Below are 6,270 nucleotides of genomic sequence, written 5' to 3' on the forward strand. Positions count from 1 at the left end.
AAAAAAAAGCGTTTCCTTCCCTTCTCCGAGGAGAGCCCCTTTCCTTTGGATTCTTCATCACTGGGGCAGATCGCAACCAAAGCCGAGAGTTTTTATAGACTTTCTGTAGGTGACTCACAAACGTTGCACAATTTTATTTATTTTTCAGTCTGTTTTCTTAGCCATTTCTTTCTGGAAGGCTGACTTCCCCAAGGACTGTCTTTACCTTGAAGTGCAGAGCTTGTCAAAAACAAACGGAAGTAAAATTAGGAAAGGAAGTTTAAGACTATAATTAAGTTTTTCTTTTTGCCAGAGTCCAAACTGAAATTTTTAATCTGTTTTCATTGTTTATTCCTTTTCATTTCTTAAACAGGGATGTGTTAATGGCTGGTTTTCTGCTGGACAATTGGTCTTATGGTGCAATCTTTAGGCGTTTTTAAAAACAAAAATTTACATTTTTAAAATTTTGAAAGCAGAAAAAGAATGAAAGTAATTAATTTTTTTTTCCAAATGATGATTTTTCATTTAAAATGTCACTACCGGAGGAAGGGCTGTTTTTCTTGAAAGTTTCTGAGTCGTTCAAATGCGAAACCTCTCTCTCGAATGCCCTGCACAGAAACTGCTACTGCAGTACTCAGGACATACCTGTATCTGATACGGATGGTGTCTGCTACTGTGCTCTGCTATAGAATTTGTCTTTTTTCTCTCAAGCCACGATGAATTAAACTTTCAGCTCTGTAGTTTGTCAGTTGTGTCCCTGCTGTTGGTACCATGGCTGGCAGTCACTTCTCTGGATGTTTGCCTTGACCAGGAGAGAGAGACTTTGCTGGAGAAGATCCACTTCTGTTTTGCTGGAAGTGAACAGGGCTGCATGAAGTCACATAGTATTTGCATTCAAAACCAAACCTATTTTTGGGGGGCGAAACACAACATTGTATAACTGAAACTCATTTCACGTGAAATCAAGTAATGGTGACGTGTGTATTTGCTTATCTCCTGCCTTAGGTTGGACAGGTTTACTTCCTACAAAAGATCATCTGAGGATGGGGACATTAGCAAGTCACCAGGTTTGAAAAGAGGTGGTGACTCAGTTGGTACCGTAACACTTTGACAGTGTGAAGAAGCCTGTGGGAGCAGTGTTGTTTGGTAAAATTCACTTCCTGCCAGTGCAGTTACTGTCACTGTTTGTTCATCACCCAGTAAGAAACCCAAATAGGCAGTGTCAAAAGTTCAGGTAGTGATGGGTTCAATATAGAATAGCCAGGTTTGTGGGAAAGGAATGGGGAGAGGGGAAGGTACAGCAGGCCCCCAGAATTAAATCAAACACACTAATTTGATAAATAAGGGAAGGAGAGTTTCCTCTGGTTCAGCTACATCAAGCTTCTTGACCTCCTGCTGTTGCCACGCCGCCTAGGAAGAAAATAATCTCCACCATAGTCTTATCTCTTTCCTCACTCATTGCTTTGCCTTTACAACTCTGCATTCTTGTCGTGCCCTCACTGCTCCTCCACATTCACCTGAAATATTTCCCATCAGGTTTCTCCTGCTGTTCTCAGGTGGCTTGGTACGCACACACTGTCCTTTTCTCTGCCCTTGCCAAGCAGCTCTTACCCCTTCATTACCTGTGGTGGAACGTGGTGCTGGTACAGAGAAGTGCCACCAGAAATGGAGAACATGGAGATAGATAAGGTATACACTGTGAGTGGGAAGCATGATTGCCTCCAGAGAGTTCACTCCTTACATTTGTACAACAAAGAAAGTGTTTTGTATTGCACATGGGGGACCTTACCTATGTGATGTCTGTAATAGTGCTGGAAAGAAAAACCCTCGGAGCCCTTTGCCATCCTTGCAGTGCAGAAGCTTCGAGGTTTCTCCTGTAAATCCTGGATGGGTTTGACTGTCTCTGTGATAAGATGTTTACTTCCCTCAAACTTATGTAAATGTTCTTTTTAGAAATTGTTCAGATTTAGTGATTGGCAAAGTGAAGAGACTCATGGCTCCATCTGTTCCGAGAAAATGTGGGGTTTTTGAGGGTGTTTCCTGTCTGAACTTCTTCTTACCTGAAAGCAGAAATCGTGTTAAAATGTGTTAAGACACAGTTGAACAGATCTTCCTGTTCTACCTTGTCAGTGATATGTGGAGAGATGTGGAGTTTTGTGCTTTGAATAATCGAACAGCTAACTAAACAAGGAAACTGCTGTCCACTAAAGCAATAGGTGAGTCAAACAATAGTCTGCACGATGGATGACCTGTTCTTTCCTGTCTTCTGTGGAGTATTTTGCATTGGGCTCTTCAGAAATTTTCTGACATTACTCAATATGCTTTTTTTTCCCCACCTCCTGCTTTTACCGTTGTGCTTGATAGGTGAGGACTTGCTCTCAGGGTTACGTAGGCAAGATATATATATACATGAACGCATGCATGCATACAAATATACACACAGGTAGAGATAACATATATACTATTTATAAGGAGCAGGCATCACTGCCAGTGGAACAATTTTCCTTCGCTGTGAGGACACACCTGGAGAAGGTAGGACATCAAACGCCACGTGCTGTGTAGAGAGATTTGGTGCTGGCATTCAGCAGTTGTCTGTGGCCAGCACAGAGTTGGGATTTTCCAGGGGTTTGAAAGGCCTATAACTCTGTCACCTCTTCTTGGAGGCACAGTGCTGAGATGAAGCTGTCCTCTAGGATCAGACGGGTGTATTAGTTACACGACGCTGCTGGCCGTGCTGAATGCAGCAGCTGCTGCTGTACTTTGCAAGTGTTAAAGAGAAAGGCAAAAAGGTCCTATCAGCAAACATGAGAAGAATGGGTGTGATGTAAAGCAACTAGATGAGCTGCGACAGCTGCCCTGCCTGTCACGGCTCCAAAGCTTCTGCCTGCCAAAGGGTTGGGAACACAGGCTGGTGTTTTAGGTAACCCAGATTTTGTGCACCCTTCTCTCAGTTTTGCTGTTTAGGAGTGGCTTGGCTGATATTTGATCACAAAGTATTCCGTAGAGATCAGAGGTTCATCTGACTTCAATGGGAGCCGTGGGCATTCCAAGTCTCTAATGATTAGGATGATTATGAATAGGGTGTCGTAACCTTAAGTTTTTAAGGACAGATTTTGAGTAAAAGGGATTTTCATATTTCCACTGATTTTGATGTAGCTTGGACAATTTACACAGCAAAGAATATGTATTTTAAATCCTCAGTCAGAGTCTTTAAATGTGAATCTTTGCTCAGAGAGGTATTGTTTGAAGTTCTGAAAGCCATCCGGGTGTTTTTGCTACCGACTTATTGTTAACATCAGTGGGAGGTTCACTGCTCAGCCTTGAAAATCTCAGCGCCAGAAGAAGGTGTTCAGCAACTTTTGGACACAGGAAATTCAGGGCAAGGTCCTCCACCTGTTTGTATATTCTTTCATTTTGTGAGAAAACGCGATTCAATGCTTCTTTTAAAGATAGCGCTATTTGCTGAAAAGCCCACAGGAAGAGTGGGAGTCAGCTTTGTGTCTTTATTTCTGGAATATATTGCTATGTTTAGTGAAAGACTTGAGATTGTACCTGCAAGTGCTGTTTTCATGCTATGTGTTTAGAGACTAATCAAGATTAACAAAGCCTAATACAGTCAGATTCCCATTTTGACTAATGACTGCTAATTTCTGTAGCTAATGTTCTGCTGTATTACGAGAACAGTTGTAAAAGATGGCCCTGCATCATTTGTTCTGCTTACTGTAAAATTTATCATTTCGCATGCAAACATTTGCTCTGTTCCACACAATGAGGAGCGGCTCCTCAGACCAGATACAGATTGTCTTCATTAAATCAGAGCTGGGCTGATCTCTGTCAGCTCCAGGTTTAGCCATCAAATTACCCACTGCCTCAGTGTTGCCTGAGAGAAATCCGCTTGTAGAGAAAGAGGCTCTCAGAGAATTCTTTTATGGTCCAATTACTTTTACTAGAAGTGGAGGATTTTCTGTGAATTCTTCAGATTCTCATTTTAAGACTTAGTGATGAGGGTACTTCGTGGTTATCTAAGAAGTTGAGAAAGATCAGGGAAGATCACAGGATGCTAATGTAGTGGAGGGACTTACATCAGAGGACAAACATACTAGCTAGGAGAATGTGCAAAGAGTAAAGGATGAAATCCATCCAGCCTACAGGTTCACAGTTTCCATCTAAAGCATTTAACCTCTGTCTGCTACACTTGGCTGCTTTCCCTTAGAAATTATAATTGCTGGGAGGGACATGCACACGCTCTGCTCCACCCGTGCTGGAGGACACGGTGGGACATGCTTTTTCAGTCTGGTTCAGTAACATTGCTGAGTGAAGCACAAATGATTTCCAGGGATACTGTGCCTCATCCTGTACAACTGTATCTGTTGCCTCCTCTTCCACATGACTGCGGTCAGGCAGCAGGCAGAAGGTTGAACGTGAGGTAGAACGCCTTGTAGCTGTCTGAGCACTGACTGTTCACGACATATAAAATGCTTCATTGCATCTTTTGTTCAACGATTTCCCAGAAATTTGAAAAAGAGTTTAAAACAATACACTTACAGGCAGGTTCAGCCAGAAGGTTTTCAAAACATATAAAGTAGCTGCATCACTGACTCTCAACACATACTGTTACCGTCAGGGCTGCTGGCTCAGTTTCTTGAAAATAAGGCTACATATTCAGGTGATATAAACCTCAAGTTTTTAAAACATTGTTGTTTTCATACTATCTCTTGGTTTCAAGGCCTATCTACGCAGTTTAGTTCTTTTTCAAATAAACTGCAAGCTGAAGTGAGAACTGGCGAAGGGTTACAGTTATTTTATCTGGCATTGTGGATGCTCTGCACACCCAAAAATGAAATGTCAAAGTATTTGCTCTTCAGTGTAGCTCAAAGTATGTCAATTGCTCACCACTTCTTTTCCTAGGGAACAGCATATGAGAAATTCTTCTTCATACGTGTTTTGTCTGTCTACATAAAGTGCAGCCAGTCTCCGGGCTGTTTTCTTCCTCTTTTTTTTTCTTTTACATCTATCTCTCTATCTGTTGCTCATGTTGTTGTAGCCATGAAGATCAATGGCTGTAAAAAGGCAAGGTTTTGAGGGAGAAACAGTATTTTTCATCTGGAGAAAAAGCAGGCAAGTTGTTAGGCACTTAAATGCTTTTTCAGGTCTGAAATGTCTACTGTACAATAGGAAATTGAATTTTTGTTTTCAGGGTTATATTTTGAAGATTTTCTTTTGGTTGCCCTTGAGGATCAAGCCTTGTGGATCAGTTGTAGAGTGGTTTTATAACAAATGAGGGCTCTGTGTGGGAGGAAAGTGCAATCTGTGGTTGTATGGTTTCTCACAGGGAACGCCAGTGACCTTCAACTTCCATGGGAATAACAATCAACTGATTCCTAACCAGGACCAATTTCCCAGGGTGCCTGGGGCAGTGATTTTGAGTCTCAGAAAGCCTCCTCTGCAGGGAAGCCTTCCAACTACTGTATCATTATGGCATGTGAACCATTTATTGAACTTTGTATCCCAATTCATTTTTTCAGTCCACACTGTAATGAGAAGGCTATGATTATGATCATCTTGTTACCACTGATGGGTGTGATTTGCCTGTTGAGATTTTAATCATGATTTCTCCCAGGAGCCTACCACTTGCAGCAAAAGGTGATGGCTGCTAATGTTTAGTATAGCTGCTAATATTAAAAAAGTGATATGAAATCACTCTTTTCTGTTTTCAGTGGGGGGATGAGAAACATTTGTCTTGAATGTTACAAGAAAAAAAAATCTCAGCATGTGATTTCATGTGTGAATCTCTGGTAATCAGCAAGATGGAATGTGATCTCTTGGGAGAGATTGTATCATTCTTCAAAATGAGGCAAAAAGGGCAAAATAACCATTGGGGGTTGTGAGTAATGACTTTGTAACACCTAATGTCTTCCATTTTTCAGTTAGCCTCTGGTTTATCTTGCTATTTTTCTTTTTTGAGAGGAGAAATGTCCACATGCCAGAGTGTGATTGAATAAAGACTATCATTCATGTTGCAGCAGGTTATGAAAATATCCTCCAAAGCCTAAATGGTCCAGAGGGAGGCTGAGAATAGCCATGTCTGTGGTGTCAAAGCCTCAGTAAAAGTCAGTGGAGTCACTCATTTTTTTTCACTCAGATCTACAGCAAATGTAAAGCTTTCGAAATGCAGTGATAGGTGCTAGATTAGAATTGGATGGGTCCCCCACTGGTGCCTGGGAGTGCCACCCCCCCATCCCTCCCTCCCACTAGCTAAAGAGAAAATTTTAAAAGCCATTATTAAATTGA

The sequence above is a fragment of the Caloenas nicobarica genome, chromosome 3 (assembly GCF_036013445.1).
Source record: "Caloenas nicobarica isolate bCalNic1 chromosome 3, bCalNic1.hap1, whole genome shotgun sequence".
NCBI lineage: Eukaryota > Metazoa > Chordata > Aves > Columbiformes > Columbidae > Caloenas > Caloenas nicobarica.